General features: G+C 36.0%; 1 long non-coding RNA gene across 1 annotated transcript; it reads right to left on the bottom strand.

Moving 5' to 3' along the window:
• Positions 1-432: 432 nt before the first annotated feature.
• Positions 433-15,605, bottom strand: LOC138320535 (uncharacterized). The gene is made up of 7 exons (XR_011208208.1): positions 14,084-15,605; positions 11,122-11,231; positions 10,311-10,424; positions 7,575-7,714; positions 5,425-5,506; positions 3,785-3,877; positions 433-2,838 (listed from the first exon to the last, which is right to left on the bottom strand). It is a non-coding gene; the product is annotated as an uncharacterized lncRNA (long non-coding RNA).
• Between the last annotated feature and the right edge of the window lie 4,744 nt (positions 15,606-20,349).

Consider the following 20,349-nt stretch of genomic DNA (forward strand, 5'->3'; position numbering starts at 1 on the left):
CATCGACTTGTCACCACATGATAATGTCTGTATTTGATGTCTATAAGGTGAATATACCACCACATGATAACGTTTGTATTTGATGTGTATACCACCATATTAATTTGTCACCACATTGTAACAACTGTATTTGATTCTGTATGTCACCACACAAGGACTTGTATATTTGATCTTCTTTGTTCCAAGATAACCTCTGGAAGTTGGTTGTAATAGGTTAATGTACAGTAAAACACGTTTATAATGAACATTCTTACAGCGAATGCATGTTTCTAACATTTAGTAATTTTCGTTTCCTGTCAAGGTTCCTATAAGATGTCTGTAATATGTGTATAACAAACTGAATAAGGTGGTCCCCAAAGGTTTGTTATAACCATGGTTTACTGTATACCCAACTTATTGTACATGTAGCTTAATAATAACACAAAAATAAGACTATGTAAGAAGTTTTAATTATAGTTTATTAAATAATACATAATGTAATAATAACGCACATATTAAGTTATGTATCACCGCAAAATGTATAAATACTTTGAAAGCACCCCTCTCCTTCATCCTGACTCAGTAAATACGATTGTATGGTAAATAACTTTTAAAATAAAATATGGCAGAAAAAAACTATGATCTATGACCAGGGCTGATGCAAAATATCTGTTGAAAAAGTTTCAATTTTCAGCAGCTAGATAATCTGAATTTAATACATGTACCAGCACATGCTGACTCCAGTTTTATCTAAAATTATTTCGAGTATCACTAAAAGTTGAAGTTTGTGTCAATGAAATGTATTTAGAGCCTATGCTAAAATTGGTGAAACTAGAACTGTCGCCAGATCTAGAGTGGACAACTAATAACCCCCGCTGCACAAATTTAGTAATAACTCCATTAATAGGGGACATATCAGAACCCAATATAGTTTATTCAATTCCCCTTTATGTCAGGGTTCTGTGCACCAAATTTTATCAAAATCTGTCAAGTAGTTTAGGAGGAGTTTGCAGGACAAAGTTGCATCTACAGATGGACAGACAAATGGACGGACGGACGGACGGACGGACGGACAGACGGACAACCCGATTCCAGTAATAACCTATAACACAAAATTTGCCTTAAAACCAAATATTCAACATATATTTTTTCTGCTTTTCTTTTAATACAGATCAATTAATACCGTTATTAATGAAAGTTTAATACAACAGGAAGATATGCATGTTAATTGTTCTTAGCTTTAGGTAATTTCTTCTATTATATACATATGTAAATAACTATGAATAACTTAATTATTAAAAAATTCAAACTATTAAATGTTATTTTATAGATCCAGTCCAGTGCCAATACTGTAAACGTGGACATTTTCGTGAGGGGGAAATTTTGCTAATTATCTATCGGGAAAATAACAACACTGTGAAAGTTACATGCATACCAATAGCGAAATTAAGAGGAAATATCCATGTAGTATACAGTATGCTTTTATTAGTAAAGATATGCTCTTAAAATATGCTTCTTTATACAGTACATATGCATGTAATCATGTGGAGAGGGCATATATAGGCTTTGTCTGCTGCCCGATCCAAAATTGAATCTCTTTGATTTAATAAAATATTTTTAAAATAAAAAATAAACCTACATATCAAATTTGAGAGTTTCCTTCAGTATTTCCTGAGAAATACCAATAAAACTTCATAAATTGTTGAATTCCAAGAAGGCTGCCTGGCGGCATCTTGTTTTTGATCAGACCCAATATGCAATGTGTACAACTAGACACCAAGAAGAATTTACATATGCAATATGAGAAAAATTCCTTCAGCATTATCTGAGAAATAGTGCTATGGCAAAATCCAAGATGGCTGCCAGTCTGCCATCTTGCATTGGTCAAAATACAAAATACAAAAAGGCACCAAGGGGAACCAATATACCCAATTAGAGAAAGATACCTTCAATACTTTCTGAGAAATAGCGATAATTGTCAAAATCCAAGATGGCTGCCAGTCGGCCATCTTGTTATCCAATCAGTCCTAAAATACAATATGCACAACTAGGCACTAAGGCAAACCTAAATATGAAATTTGAGATAGATCTCTTATGTATTTTCTGAGAAATAGCTATAACAAGAATTGTTTAATATGGAGGGAAGGACAGAAGGAAGAACGGATGAACAGATCATGGACATTAGACAATTTGAATCAGATAGGGACTAAAAAAATGTTGAATCTTGGAAAATCTATGTCAGCTTTTGAATAAACAGGAATGACATTAAACACCCAGTCTATACAACAGAGACATGTTGCCAAAGAAAATACACCTTCTCTTCAAAATTGATAAGAAATTTGCTGTCACTGGACAACAACATTTTTCTTTAAGACTCTGCAAAAATTTCTTTATAGCCCTGTATCTTTTCTTCTTGATATCTTGTTTAAAGTACAGATAACATTATCCACCCAGGCTTCATCCATTGTGTAAATCAAATTTCTTCAGAAATAGTTTTACGTTTCTGTTGTACAATTTTTTAACCAACTGTGTTATTTTTAAGAAATTTGTCCTTGACATTATTCTGAAATTAACCAAATGTAATTCTGGGTGAATTGTGACTATGTGAGCATTCATACTATTTGTATTTGCCATATAATGTAACATAATATACATTTACAGTTTTGAACAAAGACCAAATGTGTTACTCCTTTCTTCAATGGAATCCTCTGAAACATCCTTGAGCCACATTTCTTAATTGACCTCCCATTGATCACCCTAGTAGACTGCTCCTGAACAAAATTTTCAACTTCAGCAAAGGGTGGTGTCAGTCTTAGGAAGCTTGCAATGTTCATCCAGAAGCACTTCAAATCTGGCACACTTGTAAATAAATAAATAAATAAATAAATAATTAAATTATGTATAGGTATACTGATGTTGACAAAAGGAAGAGTTCAATTCAATAGTTTTTATCCATAGTGGCTCATGAGCATTAAAAGGAAATACAATAAAGCATATTCTAAGCAACCTAATAACCAACAAGCACACAAAACATTTTTATAGTTATAACTAGCACTGCAAGCAAATGGTTAACTAATATCCCCGCTACCACTCATTTGGGAACATAGCAACCAAATGTTGTTTTAATCCATGGATAAAGTTCAATTATGTTCATTTTGACATTTCATTTGGTAACAATGACAACCAAATGACAGCCATTGTATTTGTCATCCTTTCAAAAACTCTGTGGCTTAATCGGACAATATCTTCATTTATATATGATCAACCAGAAGCCTCTCTTTTGTTTCCATGGTTTGATTTGGTTTATTAGACTTAATGTCTTATTAACAGCTATCAGGTAATGTAAGGACAGCCTCGCCTGTGTACAATGTGTTGTGTGTGTGAATGTCTGTATGTTTTGGGAGGCTGTGTATGTGATATATTTATATTGTGTTTCCAAGGTATCCATTGTTATTATTAAACCATGTGATGTGGTAATTAATAGACATCCATCTGTTACAAAATTGATTCAAAGTCTAAAGTTATTGCCTATATTACAAAACCTGTGTATATTGACTTGGTTACCTTGGCAATCAAAAGTTTGGGAAAATAAGTGTTCTTTTATATCTACACATTATTGTGAATTTTCATCAGAATTGGTCCAGTTCAGGAGGAGTTGTACGGACAACATTTGCAGATGACAGACATCCAGACATAAGGACAGACATCCAGGGAAGTTGATTCCAGCGTATAGCCCTAACTTCATTGCAGGGGGTATAAGAACAAAATTATTTCATCTACATTCAATACAATTTAAGTTACTTACCAAATGGGCAGGACATAGATGTAGATCAGTAAACTGGTGATGTAATTTTCCCAAGCATCTCCTGTCGCCATTCTTCCAGAGTCTGAAGATTTTCTGTGCATTCAAAGATAAAAGATAAAATGTAAAATCTCTTAATGAAAGCAAGCAATATTTCCGATATCCATGATACAGGTAAGCTTGTTTACCTAGTACATGACAATGTATTTCAATTTCAAGAAGATTTCGTCGTTTTTATTTACAAATGTACATCAGATGGATTGGACATCTGAGGCCTAGGCTATGCCCATTTACATGCAAGTCCTTTCCAAATTATCAATTAACATATAAATATACATTCTGCATAACAAGTTTTACCTGATATGTGTTGTAATACATGACTTTCCAATGTTTTTGTCATAAAATGCGTTATGATTAAATGATACATCCATACCAGCTTGAGCTACACCAATTAGGCTTTGTCAGAAACATGGTCTATAACATGCTGTGTGTGAGTGATATGTTACTGCTGTGACTAGTGACTTTCCTGATGGCATCCACAGGTAATGGAATTTGTATAAATACTTATAAATAAATTCAGTCAATTTAACTACAAGTATAGATAACTATCAACAAGAGGCCCAGAGGGCCTGTATCGCTCACCTGTTTTTTTTTTTTTTTGAGTAATTCTGTAATTTAGTAATTAGTGATTCAAAAATCACAAAGACTTTTACAATTAGGAAAATAGCAAAATTGACTCCATGATTTGTTTAATTTTGAATCCCAACCATATAATGATGCTATAGATACCATACGAATATGCTATCCAATACATAGTTTCAGAGAGGAAGTAATTTTTATGAAAATAGTAGCCTTATTAACCTTTTTGGCCCCGCGCCTAAGGCCCCGGGGGTCAGCCCCATCATTTGTACAATTTTGAATCCTCACCTTAAGAATGCTACCATTGCACTATGAGTGTTATCCCATGCTTAGTTTCAGAGAAGAAGTCGTTTATATGGAAATAGCCAAATTGACCCATTTTGGCCCCGCCCCTCAGGCCCCTGGGGGGTCAGCCCCATCGTTTGTACAATTTTGAATCCCCACCCTATAAGGATGCTACCATTGCATTATGAGTGCTATCCCATGCTTAGTTTCAGAGAAGAACTTGTTTATATGGAAATAGCCAAATTGACCCCTTTTGACCCCGCCCCTCAGGCCCCTGGGGGTCAGCCCCATCGTTTGTACAATTTTGAATCCCCACCCTATAAGGATGCTACCATTGCAGTATGGATGCTATCCCATGCTTAGTGTCAGAGAAGAAGTCGTTTATATGGAAATAGCCAAATTAGCCCCTTTTGGCCCCACCCCTCAGGCCCCGCCCCTCAGGCCCCTGGGGGGTCAGCCCAATTTTTTGTACAATTTTCAGTCATTAACCCATAAGGATGCTACCAGTCAAATTTTGTTGAATTCCGACCAGCGGTTATGGAGAAGAAGTCGATTGTTGGCGGACGGACGGACGACGGATGCCATGGTATGGCATTAGCTCACCTTCGTCCTTCGGACCAGGTGAGCTAATAAATTAATGCATCTGGTCTAGTGAGATATTGACCTGGTAGTGATCAACAGACATATCTCAAATTTACAATATTGTAAAGTAACTTCACCTCTACTGATGTCTTTGGCTGTAGTGCCTTTTTCATTGAAGAGATCTGGTTAGCATGACGTCATGATCACGATCACAACATTCTGTAATGAGAGTAAAAATTGTCTAGCGATAAGTGAACACCACATTGCCACCTTATATTTAGGATATCTGTAATCCAATATCATATTCAAGTCAGCTGTTACACAAAAGACAGTTTTATTCTGAATAAAATATAATGAAATATCTGATTTCAGGAGTTTTTTTGTTAGTTAATGAAAATATGAAATGATTGATATTATTATGTCATTTTATGAATTTTCAAGGAACTTCTAGAAGTATATCGGTTAGGTCTAATGATCAAGGCTCAGTTGTTCAAAAGGTGATTATTAATAAGCTAATCATAGTTATGTATGTTTATAAAATAATCTGAGGGTTGATAAACACAATATATAACTTACATGTATATTGATTATTGCAATAGAAACAAATAAAGATGATAAGAATGACCTTTTTAAAAAAAAATGTTATTCATGGCAACAAGTAAGTCCCAAAATGGTGCACTAAAGAACTATTACTGTCGACGCGGGATTACTTTGAAAGGCATGGCTGCATTACTTCCTCGATATGTGGATGAACTAGTTACCTGTGCATCTATACACACGAATGTGGTTAATTTATTCTGGGAATGTAGCGCTTGTTTTCATTGGTCAACGCATTTCTATAAACACGCCCATTTCCTCAAAAAATAAGCTTCAGAAAAGAAATCGGTATTTAAAAATCAGTTTCAGTACCGATACATATCTGACGTAAGCGACGTAAAGCAGAAAATTTGAAGGAAAAAACACACATTTTGCTGATTTACCTGAAAGACGAATTCTCTATTATCGTGAGCATTAATTTGTAACAGAAGCCATGCGTGTAGTCAAAGCCCCAAAACAGCACCGCTGATCGAGGCCTAGAATCTACAACGACGTCCGTAATGATTTACTGGCAGTAAACCACAGAAAATCTAGTTAAGTATTAGTTCTTTGTTATATTTCGTAACTAAACATATGTTTTTTAATTATAAATAGAGTCGGTTGCTTTTACGAAACTACTGCTGAAAATGTTTACATTCTGTTCGTAAAATTAGGTCACAATCGAACTGTCAGATTGTCTACCCCCCGATCGCAGATTGTCTACGTCTACAGATACAGATTTAAACTGATGAAAAGTATGTATCGTTTACGGTTACATTGTTAAAATATTACCAACAAGTGGATTGTTTTGGCTGGAACTGAATATCCAGCGTTCTCGCTGACATGACACCGCGTAGGGCTAACTGGCTTGCCCAAACCAGCGTACGGCACATGTTTACAATATGTACGTTGTTGGGGTGCTGTTTTGTGCACAATATTTCAGCGCAAATAATTTTATTTATTACTTAAAATGTTCATTTGAATTCATTTTCTGTTGTAAAAGGCATTATAATGATCATTTATTCAGTCTTTAATTCAAAAATCTTTGTGGCAATAATCAAAATACCGTCATTTATGAGGATCCCATTGTGCCGATTTGCCGATCATTTGTTCGAACTGATTAACTAAAGATTTTTTTCCCTAAAAAAATGTGTGTTTGAACTATCCGTCGGTTCAAATTAAACGGGGCATTACAATACAGTATATATGTAAAGTTCTACACCGAAACTGAGAGGCCATGTACTACGCCGTCACATCTCGGTGATCACTGAATTGAAGAGTTTTACATGAACAGTGTATGTGCTGTCAGTGTTGTTTATGGGGCGGGGCTTATGAAGTCAAGACTCGACCAATCGCCACGCGCATGTTATCCCATTCAATTTGTGCCTCTAGTGATCAAAGGAACTTCCTCTGTCTGTCTGGTTAGTACTTCACCTGTGCCTTTCGAAGTAATCCCGCGTCGACAGTAAATTAAATGATAAAAAATTAAGATCCACTTTACTTCAATCTTAACTCAACAGACTGACAATGATAATCTTAAAAAGGAAACACCAGTAGCCATGCCGGACTCCAACAAAATTCACTTACTTGGTGCCTCTATAAACATATTTGCATCAGTTTACTTTGAATTCGTAAATTCTGTTTGTACAAATTAATTAATTTGGTTTACAGTAATCATACCTTCATTAAGAACTGACCAAGAGTTACCTACCAAACATCATTCATTGGTATGAGATCAGCCACGTTACTTTCTCCTTCCTCACCAGTCTCCTTGTCATCTTCGTCCTCCTCGTCATCCCCAGAATGTGTGATAAGTCCTCTAGTTGGAGCCGGTGGCTTCTTTCATTTTACCTGTAAAGTAACAAAGGAGTAGACTAACTAAAACGGTCACCAGAGTAAACAAGTAATACTCCCTGTTGCACAAAATTAATAATAACTCCATTAATAGAGGAAATTGCAGAACCCAATATAGTTTTCTTATATCCCCTTTATATCAGGGTTTTATGTACCTTTAATCAAAATCTGTCAAGTAGTTAGGAAGAGTTTGCCGAACAAAGTTCCAGTATACCCCATTAACTTCATTGCGGGTGGTATAATAAAAGGAGTCACAATGCTACAATAGTTATTCTGACTTAATTTTGTTAATCGCCTACACTTTTGACTGTTACCTTAAAGTGCACTATACTTTGACCTTAACCTTACCATGCCCTACACTTTGACCTTTACCTTGCAGTTCCCTACACTTTGACCTTTACTTTGCAGTTCCCTACACTTTGACCTTTACTTTGCAGTTCCCTACACTTTGACCGTTACGTTACTGACCCCTATACTTTGACCTTAACTTTACCGTGCCCTACACTTTGACCTTAACCTTACAGTGCCCTACACTTTGACCTTTACTTTACTGTCCCCTACACTTTGACCTTTACCTTACAGTGCCCTACACTTTGACCTTTACTTTGCAGTTCCCTACACTTTGACCATTGGGGCCGCGGTGGCCGAGTGGTTAAGATGTACCGACATATTACCACATGCCCTCCACCTCTGGGTCGCGAGTTCGAATCCCATGTGGGGCAGTTGCCAGGTACTGACCGCTGGTCGGTGGTTTTTCTCCGGGTACTCCGGCTTTCCTCCACCAACAAACCTGGCACGTCCTTAAATGACCCTGGCTGTTAATAGGACGTTAAACTAATAAAAACTTTGACCATTACCTTACTGTCCCCTACACTATACTTCGACCTTAACCTTACTGTCCCCTACACTACACTTTGACCTTAACCTTACAGTGCCCTACACTTTGACCTTAACCTTACAGTGCCCTACACTTTGACCTTAACCTTACCATGCCCTACACTTTGACCTTTAACTTACTGTCCCCTACACTTTGACCTTTAACTTACTGTCCCCTACACTTTGACCTTTACCTTGCAGTGCCCTACACTTTGACCTTTACCTTGCAGTGCCCTACACTTTGACTTTTACCTTGCAGTTCCCTACACTTTGACCTTTACCTTGCAGTGCCCTACACTTTGACCTTTACCTTACTGTCCCTTACACTTTGACCTTTACCTCACAGTGCCCTAAACTTTGACTTATACCTTAAAGTGCCCTACACTTTGACCTTTACCTTGCAGTTCCCTACACTTTGACCATTACCTTACTGTCCCCTACACTATACTTTGACCTAAACCTTACCGTGCCCTACACTTTGACCTTAACATTACAGTGCCCTACACTTTGACGGTTACCTTACTGTCCCCTACATTTTGACCTTTACCTTGCAGTTCTCTACACTTTGACCTTAACCTTACAGTTCCCTACACTTTGACTGTTACCTTACTGTCCGCTACACTTTGACCTTTACCTTACAGTCTCCTTCACTTTGACCTTTACCTTAGAGTCCCCTACTCTTTGACCTTTATCTTACAGTCTCCTTCACTTTGACCTTTACCTTACAGTCCCCTACATTTTGACCTTAACCTTAAAGTGCACTATACTTTGACCATTACCTTACTGTCTCCTACACTATACTTCGACCTTAACCTTACTGTCCTCTACACCTTGACCTTTACATTGCAGTGCCCTACACTTTGACCTTAACCTTACCATGCCCTACACTTTGACCTTTAACTTACTGTCCCCTACACTTTGACCTTTAACTTACTGTCCCCTACACTTTGACCTTTACTTTGCAGTGCCCTACACTTTGACCTTAACCTTGCAGTGCCCTACACTTTGACCTTTACCTTGCAGTTCCCTACACTTTGACCTTTACCTTGCAGTGCCCTACACTTTGACCTTTACCTTACTGTCCCCTACACTTTGAACTTTACCTTACTGTCCCTTACACTTTGACCTTTACCTCACAGTGCCCTAAACTTTGACTTATACCTTAAAGTGCCCTACACTTTGACCTTTACCTTGCAGTTCCCTACACTTTGACCATTACCTTACTGTCCCCTACACTATACTTTGACCTAAACCTTACCGTGCCCTACACTTTGACCTTAACCTTACAGTGCCCTACACTTTGACGGTTACCTTACTGTCCCCTACATTTTGACCTTTACCTTGCAGTTCTCTACACTTTGACCTTAACCTTACAGTTCCCTACACTTTGACTGTTACCTTACTGTCCCCTACACTTTGACCTTTACCTTACAGTCTCCTTCACTTTGACCTTTACCTTGCAGTTCCCTACACTTTGACCATTACCTTACTGTCCGCTAAACTTTGACCTTTACCTTACAGTCTCCTTCACTTTGACCTTTACCTTACAGTCCCCTACATTTTGACCTTAACCTTAAAGTGCACTATACTTTGACCTTTACCTTACTGTCCCCTACACTTCGACCTTTACCTTACAATCTCCTTCACTTTGACCTTTACCTTAGAGTCCCCTACTCTTTGACCTTTATCTTACGGTCTCCTACACTTTGTCCTTTACCTTACTGTCTCCTAGACAACTGATGAGAGCTGGACCGATGACATTGATGTGATGTTTACAGTGTGGTTCCATATTTTTGGCCGAAGTTAAACAAATGGCTATTGTCATGTTCACCTGCAAACAAAGAAATATACACTTCAATGTGATTTTTGCTGGGAATAAAATTGTATTTTCTTTCCACAAAACACATTTTCTAGCCATTTAAATGTTCAAAATTCACAAAATTTAATTTTATAAAGTGTATCTAACAGAAACACATTATCAGGCTTAATTTACTTACAACAACTAGAACTGTCGCCAGAGTGGACGACTAATACCCCCTGCTACACAAATTTAGTAATAACTCCATTAACAGGGGACATTGCAGAACCCTATATAGTTTGCTCAACTCCCCTTTATGTCAGGATTCTGGGTATCAAAGGACTATGTATGGTTTGGGCCCTTTTTGGCCCCCAAATCCATCAAATTTTCAAACCTGTTCATTTGTTGTATTCTAAATATTTAGTATATCCCTAATTCATCTATGATGACTGTTTTTTAATTTTGCAGATGAAGTTACCATGGTAACCATTAATTATGCAAATGTGGAAATTTTGACAATTTTTGCGATTTTTTATATGTTGTTGTTTTAGAAACCATAGAGCGCATCCTTGAACAAACTTTATACTTCTCCTAAAGTATAGGAAGTGCAGACATATTCTCAGTCAATATTAAGTTTGTTCGAGGATGCTCATTAGTTTCATAGACAAAAACTGTCTATACAATTAAGTTAGGGATATACTAAATATGAAAACTACAACAATTTAGATACCAAATAACAGAAGATACTGGTGTCCTTCTTCATCCACACCCCGCATGAAGATCGTTCTGCTGCCTTAGCATAGCACTGCACTGCTGTCCTTCTGGTCCTGCCCAACAACCCTAAAGCAGATAGCAACGATTTAATAATGATTTGCATAATCATTACTTGCTCCATTAGCAGTAATAGGCACCAATCGTAGCTCTAAAGACGACACTATTATCTGTCTAAAAGTCTTTTGAGCTACAATATTGCAGCTACATCCGGCTAGGTCCTGGACGGTACATTTTCACCTTTCCTCAATCCTGTTAAGTAACATTTCATGATTATAATCAGATTCACAATGTAGCCTACAGTAGGTCTACTCTGATGTGAAAAAAATCATAGTTAAGATTAGTAACGTTATTAAAGGGAAAACAAGTATACTTGTATTTCAAGAATCCTTTGAGACATTCCCCATTCAAGGGCAGCCATATCTGTTTTACATTCAGACGCGCTCACTGACCCCTATATAAAGCGTGTGAATTGACACACGTGCGCTCATGATCAGTCTATACATGTACATATACACCTAGCAGTTGTCCACTGTGTACCGCCGGTGACCGCCTTATATCCCTACGGCCCAATAGTCCGAAGGCCCGTCAGTCCGAAGGCCCATTAGTCCTAAGGCCCGTTAGTCCGAAGGCCCGATAGTCCGAAAACAGATAATATAATTGGGATTTATATGCGAACAGTACTTGAAATGAAACAAACGTTTATTACAGTTTTCGAAGCAAAAGATTTGTTGTAAACTTGCTAAGGTATACTTACATGTATGTGACTATATACAATATGTATAGAATTGATACGGAAAATGATATGAAACAATGAAATGTAGCGCATTTTCAAAAAGAGCATAATCTTGAAATACATAAACGTATCCGATATTAAAGAGTATAATTTTTATATGTACAATGCAATCCTGTTTAATATTTCCCCCAAAAAATATCATTATGCAGACCATTTCCATCATTATGGGTAGAATAAACAATTCAAAGAATGGGGAAGCAAAAATAAATCGTTAAATACATGTATATATTGTACAATATAACGACGTTTACAGGTATAATAAAAGTCATTTTTCGGTAAGATTTGATTATATACATCATTTATTCATGAAGCAATGTTAATCCTAATGCAATACAGTGTACAAAAGGCTAACAATCGGAGTTTGCATGTTTGTAAGATAATCCATAGAATGTATGCTTGTGAGATATCCTATAAAATGTTATTTTAATTTTTTTTTAATTTTTATTTTTTTTTTTTTTTATTTTGATGTAATTTTGACCTGGCATTGCTCCATGAAGAAATGACAACTTGCTGTCCATGGAAATTGTCAGATCAGCAGCGCCGAAAAATGTTTTCGTCAAAATACGTTAATTATAACAACTCTATAACTTGCAATATTTACTAATTTTCGGACTAATGGGCCTTCGGACCATTGAGCCTTCGGACTATTGGGCCTTCGGACTAACGGACCTTCGGACTATTGGGCCGTAGGGATATAAGGGTGTCACCGTACCGCCTACTAATACGTAAACAAAGTCATTATCTATAATTCTGTATAGGGCTTGTTTTAGCAAAAAAACATGTCAACTCCTCTAAGCTTTTATTTAGATGTTTGTCAAAATCAAAATTTCACACGTTGTCAAGTGAATAGACATTTCAGCAGGAAGATTACAAAGAGTGACATTCCATCACCACTGGAGATGCTAGTCCCGCACAAACATTATCGGGTATCACGTGGGTTATCGGGTATCACGTGCGTTATCAGGTATCACGTGGTACGTGAATATGGCCCATTTGGGATCTAGCTGACAACACATTCATGTATTACTTAACTATATGATTAAACCTTGTCAGGTGAGTGCAGTGTTTAATTTTCAGTTTGACATTGTTATTTGCAATATAGGGGCATGTGTACCTGAGACAAGATATGTTTAGAATGACGCACGTTAGCCCGAGATACTCTGGCCCTGACACCAGACTTAGACATTATGACAGATAGATATCTGGCGTAGGGCCAGAGCGCAGTAGTACTCGAAAACCTGGAATAAGCCCATCTCCGATTCAGACTGCTTACAAAACATTACCGCCGAGAAGCGTCCATTTCCTTCGTCTTTTCAACAAATGAATATTTTTTCTATCCATACCAATCCATTTTACCATGCATGCATCTCATATCATCTCAATACAGTAGCTTTGCATAATATGAGAAAATGGCGACGGCGAGGAGGGAAATTTCAAACTGCGGAAAAGAAGCTACTGTATTGAGATAATATGAGATGCATGCGTGGTAAAATGGATTGGTATGGGTAGAAAAAATATTCATTTGTTGAAAAGACCAAAGTAAGGGACGCTTCTCGGCAGTAATGTTTACAAAACTGGCTGAATCGGAGATGACCTGACCCGATACCGAACGGTGTCGGCTTATTCCAGGTTTTCGAGTACTACTGCGCTCTGGCCCTACGCCAGACATCTATCTGCCATAATGTCCAAGTCTGGTGTCGGGGCCAGAGTCTCTCGGGCTAGACGCACGTGTGTCAAGTCCCGTGCTTTATATAGTGGGTTGGCCAGTGAAGGTAACTAATTTAAGCAGAGCAAAAAGAAAAATGGCTGCCACTACCTTGGATAGGACACTGTCTCAGAAATAATTTTCGAAAAGTATTTCATGAATCATTATATATTTTTTTAATTTCAAATGCTTGGTTTTTAACTTGCATTGTCAGTTTTAAGGCTTACATAGACATAAGACCTACTTGGTATACATGTAGCAGTGTCATTAAACATTGATATTCAACATCTTTCATAGGTAAATTTTCGTCCATTTTATTTTTTTGAGGAAAACAACAGTATAGAGACAGGTACATTTGTACTTGTCCCTTAACTGTACAGTACATCGCAGGGATTTCGAAATACTGTTTCATTCGCTTACCTCTGTTCAACGACTTAACGCTTGGCTAGCTGTTGATACAGGCATGGCTTCTGGCATAACGTAAGACGTTATGATGCTATCCTCAGTCTAGGCATACTACGAAGCGTAGGCAATATGGCGGCGATAACAGATGTTATTCAAAACCGGAAGCGGGTACTGTAGTTTTTTGATTGGTCCACCAATGAGATACAGTCTCTCAAATACTCATTTAAATACTTTTTACAAATATGGTCATCCGTGGTTTGGGACCATCGTCCCTCTGATATGTAGAGTGTGATTTTTACCGGGTTTTTTTTATCTAGACCACTAAAACGTATAAAAATATTCTTAGGGCACTCCGGTGGGCCCATAATTATATAATGTGTAACTCATTCTCAGATATCTGTGATCCGTAGCTAGCTAAGCAGGCGAGGTGATCCGTGAATGTGTGACCGGGGCTTAACTAACAGAGTTATTGCCCTTTGCAATCACATAAGTGTATTAGACTGTGAACATGAAACCTTGGGTAAATTTTCATTGAAGATAATGAAACTATCAAACCAGATTGGAATTAGTTGACAGAAAATTGGAGTTATTGCCCTTTGTAATATCATTGTCTCTAAAAAGTTCACCCCTTGATATGACATTAAAATTTGTATATGTCAGGTGACTGTTAGGCCCCATGGGCCTGTTGTTGAAGTGTAGCTCAGTTACAACTTTGGATGACCACAACTGTGAGTGCTATTTATCTTACTGTTTGTAAGATGTTGTATATTGATGTTTGGTCCTTTCACAGGGCCATGTATAGTTTCTATATGAAAAAATAGCAAGTAAAATGTTAATTCATATGTATTTCTGGCTATTTTTTCATATAGAAACTATACATGGCCCTGTGGTCCTTTGATATGTTTGTGACGTGGAGTCCAGGTAAACTATTCCAATGATTTTTTCCCTACGAAGGAGATTGTCCTCAGAGAATGCCATAAGGCGTTGATACAGATCTTCCGGTCGCTCGTTTGGTTCCAACTTGATATCACAAAAGTCTATGAGATGGGCCCCGGTTGATTGAAAGCCAAAATGTAATCTTATTTGCTGCCAAATAAAGTCCATAGACGTGGAGTTTTTAATGAGTGTGTTTCGCGATATCACTGGACAATAATTTGCTATTTGGCCGAGCATAAGCTCCAGATGAGCAACCTTTTGCTCGCGCGTTCGGCGTTGATTTTCTAGTATCGGGTGGGCATCATTGGTGAACCCCCTATGAGGTGCTGCCCTAGACTTTTTTTCCCATCTCACACCATCACTCAGGAATGGAGCAAAGTTTGCATCCAATGACAAAGTATATAAAATGTTCTGCCGCCAGTTCTCAAACGAGTTGACCGTCTCAGTTTTACTGAGGCACCACTGTTTCGGTGCACGGTGAGTGTATGGCACGCCGTTTTGTCATAAAATACACACAATACTTAAGGTCAAATCTTTTGACCTTAAGGGCAAAAAATGTTTTTTGCCATTATGTACATTTCACCTTAAGGGCAAAAGATTTGACCTTAAGGTCAAAAAACTTTTTTGCCCTTAAGGTCAAATCTTTTGCCCTTAAGGTCAAATCTTTTGCCCTTAAGGTTAAATGTACATAATGGCAAATAATTAATCTGTAGAAGTCACTATGCCATTCATACCCCTAATCACATAATGGACTTGTCCACATACTGAACCTTTAAAAGTTGAAAAAAAACAATGAAAACACAAAACAACTGATGAAAATTAAAAATCCCTTAAAATAATTTAACAAAATTGTTTTCAAAATTGTTCATTTATTGACACTAGAAGTCTATCTAGTTATAATTATATTGCTACATTATATATTGTAACTTCACATGTATATTCAAGAAATCTTTAGCCCTTGCTTAAGGTAAATAAATCTTTTCCCTTAATGTAAATAAATCTTTTGCCCTTAAGTTCAAAAAATCTTTAGCCCTTGTCAATAAATCTTTTCCCTTAAGGTAAATAAATCTCCCTTAAGGTCAAAAACCCTTAAGGTAAATAAATCTTTTGCCCTTAAGTCAAAAAACTTTTTTTAACCTTAAGGTAAATAAATCTTTTGCCCTTAAGGTCAATAAATCTTTTGCCCTTAAGGTCAAAAACTTTTTGCCCATCTTTTTTAAGGTAAAAATCTTTGCCCTTAAGGTAAATAAATCTTTTGCCCTTAAGGTCAAAAAACTTTTTTGCCCTTAAGGTAAATAAATCTTTTGCCTTAAGGTCAATAAATCTTTTGCCCTTAAGGTAAATAATCTTTTTGCCCTTAAGGTAAATAAATCTTTTGCCCTTAAGGTAAATAAATCTTTTTGCCTTAAGGTAAATAAATCTTTTGCCCTTAAGGTCAAAAAAATCTTTTGCCCTTAAGGTAAATAAATCTTTTGCCCTTAAGGTCAAAAAATCTTTTGCCCTTAAGGTAAATAAATCTTTTGCCCTTAAGGTCAAAAAAATCTTTTGCCCTTAAGGTAAATAAATCTTTTGCCCTTAAGGTAAATAAATCTTTTGCCCTTAAGGTCAAAAACATTTTTTGCCCTTAAGGTAAATAAATCTTTTGCCCTTAAGGTAAATAAATCTTTTGCCCTTAAGGTCAATAAATCTTTTGCCCTTAAGGTAAATAAATCTTTTGCCCTTAAGGTCAAAAAACTTTTTTAACCTTAAGGTAAATAAATCTTTTGCCCTTAAGGTCAAAAACATTTTTTGCCCTTAAGGTAAATAAATCTTTTGCCCTTAAGGTAAATAAATCTTTTGCCCTTAAGGTAAATAAATCTTTTGCCCTTAAGGTCAAAAAACTTTCTGAACCTTAAGGTAAATAAATCTTTTGCCCTTAAGGTCAAAAACATTTTTTGCCCTTAAGGTAAATAAATCTTTTGCCCTTAAGGTCAATAAATCTTTTGCCCTTAAGGTAAATAAATCTTTTGCCCTTAAGGTCAATAAATCTTTTGCCCTTAAGGTAAATAAATCTTTTGCCCTTAAGGCAAATAAATCTTTTGCCCTTAAGGTCAAAAAACTTTTTTAACCTTAAGGTAAATAAATCTTTTGCCCTTAAGGTCAAAAACATTTTTTGCCCTTTAGGTAAATAAATCTTTTGCCCTTAAAGTCAAAAAACTGTTTGGACTATTTCATACTTTACACAGTGAATTCAAACACCGCGACAAATTTTACCATTCCCCTTCAAAAAATGATAAATACTACAAGATTCTTGAATTATTGAAACATTGAAACCTTATTATCCATCGCTGATACTGTTTATTGAAGAAACACCTGATCTCAAAATGACTCCCCTTCCCCTTAATGAAATGAATACTATTTCTGAACAACAAACAATTGGATGATTCCAGGTGATCCGTGAATGTGTGACCGGGGCTTAACTAACAGAGTTATTGCCCTTTGCAATCACATAAGTGTATTAGACTGTGAACATGAAACCTTGGGTAAATTTTCATTGAAGATAATGAAACTATCAAACCAGATTGGAATTAGTTGACAGAAAATTGGAGTTATTGCCCTTTGTAATATCATTGTCTCTAAAAAGTTCACCCCTTGATATGACATTAAAAGGCCCACTACCTTTCCGAAATGGTATATGTCAGGTGACTGTTAGGCCCCATGGGCCTGTTGTTGAAGTGTAGCTCAGTTACAACTTTGGATGACCACAACTGTGAGTGCTATTTATCTTACTGTTTGTAAGATGTTGTATATTGATGTTTGGTCCTTTCACAGGGCCATGTATAGTTTCTATATGAAAAAATAGCAAGTAAAATGTTAATTCATATGTATTTCTGGCTATTTTTTCATATAGAAACTATACATGGCCCTGTGGTCCTTTGATATGTTTGTGACGTGGAGTCCAGGTAAACTATTCCAATGATTTTTTCCAAGGGATTATTTTTTTCCAAATCGATACACAACATCAATGTTTCTATTGTGATGTCACGATAACTTCGGGTTTCCGCACCATTCTCAGATTTTTTTTTATCGTGGAATGAAAAAAATGAATAGGCCAATCAGAAAGCCAGAAACAAAGAGAGAAATAATTATTTTTATGAGAATGCGATGTTTCATATTCGCTTTGTTGAACGTGATTTCATAGTGTTATTTTCAAAATTTAATTATTTTATTTTTATTTATGTGTTTTTTTATTTTATTTTTTTTTGTACTTTTGTTAATGCATCTGCATTATAAGTTAAATAAGCTCCTCAAAACAGTTTTACTCTAATGATAGATAGAATCAGCTAAAGGCTTGCAAAAATGAAAAATTCAACACTTTTATTGTAAAATATATATTAACTGAAACAAGAGCAGTAACTCCCATATATTGGAATCACAAGGGCCTTAGTGGGAGGTCAAAAGGAGTCAAATAGGCTAAAATTTCAAAAACCTTCTGAAATTCTGGAAATGGTAGAATCAAATACTATAGATGGAACAAAAATTGTGAATTATATAACTCTGGGGTCTCATGTTTCCCCCTGGGGAGGGGGTCAAGTTTACTTTAGTTTATATATGAAAAATACATTTATGAACATTATTTGTTCAATTTTCATAGGAAATGAGTCAAACAATATTAGAATTATTAGCCTGAGATATAGCATTTTAACATCCATATCAGTCCCTGCTGACCCCCTGGAGGACCAGAGGGGTTGGGCCAAACAGGGTCAAAATTCCAAAAAATCTTCTTCCGAGTTCACTGGTTTGATGGAAACAAATACTCTTTATAGATTAAAAAGTCAAATTTATAAAATCATTGACCGTCTTCAAGGGCCAGTATATTAGTGTTTATATGTCTTTGTTTCATTCTTAACGAACTCAGGTGACTGTTAAGGCCCATGGGCCTCTTGTTTAAACTGAAACTTTTGTAATGATTTTTGCAAAACATTTACACTTTTTGGGAGGGATAAAAGCGAAAATTAAACATTGCTCTTTGTCTTCTTATTTCACCCTGTAGAAGGGTGTCTCCACAATTTTACTCTCAGGACATTTTCTATCTGTATGTGTAAACTAATTTCGAAATTAAAATTCGGGAAAACAGTTTTTGGGTAACCTAAAATATTGAGGGCAGTTAGCTACGGATCACTTCTTTGTTTAAAATTTTTGATTCCAGAGTTCAATTTAAGTTAAAAATAATATATAGTAATAATTTCACATGCTAAATGCAATGGTAACACCTTTAAAAATATTAGTTGCCAGGGTAGCAAAGAAGTCCTCTGATAATTTGAAATTTAATTTGTCAGCATTAAGAGAAATTGGTATAATAAAGAGATTATGAGATACGCTGAATAACATATTACTTTCAAAAAGATTGGTTACCATGGAAACAAAATGGAGGCCCCATTTTGGTTGCAATTTAGATGTTATCAGATTTACAATTGCAAGTGAAATTTGGTATATGGGGTTTTGAAGAACCATATTCAACCCAGTAAGCATCCATGTCCCTATAAGCGCCCCTCCCCCTTTTTGAGGCCTCCATTTCAATATTGCCCAGGCACCCTATATAGGCACTTATTGGGTCAAATACGGTATGCTAAATAAGATACGTAGCAGCTTTGAAATACTTTGCTGCCATGGTAAAGAAATCAATGTCCCTAATTGGTTAAAATTCATATTGTAACACATTTCATTTAAAAAATCTTATATTTTTAATTCAATTTGAAAAAGTTTTATCGACAGAGAAAAACATCTTTTGAGTTTAAATAGCTGATGACAAAATGCATGTTTTCTTAATTACTATTTGATTTCTGACATTGAAAAAGAGCATATCTAGTTAAGCTTTTTATAATGTTAGGGAAAATACAATAATAAAAATGCACTAATTTCAGTGTATAAATATGTTAGTTTACATAATTCTATCACAAATTGTTGTTTTATTAGGGTACCTATGGTCAAGTTTGAATTTAATGTCGCCTAGGGCAAATGTTGACTTTTTAAAAAAAATCTCATTGCATTCTTTCCTGGATTTTTTTTCTTTTTTTTTTTTTTTGAAAAGGTATCTGCTTAAAGATCTTTCTTATGGCCATTTTTTTTAAAAATAATTTAAAAGTGTGGACAAAAATCGATAACATTTATCCCTTGTCAAAAATTTGAAATGCTTTGCTTGAAAAACAATTTGTAGTTAAGCTAATTAGTAAATGCATTAAAAATGGATATAAGATAAAGAATAAAACCATTTGCATTAGCAAAAATATTTCTAAAAAATCAAAAATATGTTCGATAGGTGGATACAAGGGGACCCCTTGACAGATACCCACAATAATGTGAGA

The sequence above is a fragment of the Argopecten irradians genome, chromosome 4 (genome assembly GCF_041381155.1).
Source record: "Argopecten irradians isolate NY chromosome 4, Ai_NY, whole genome shotgun sequence".
In the NCBI taxonomy this organism is placed as follows: Eukaryota; Metazoa; Mollusca; class Bivalvia; order Pectinida; family Pectinidae; genus Argopecten; species Argopecten irradians.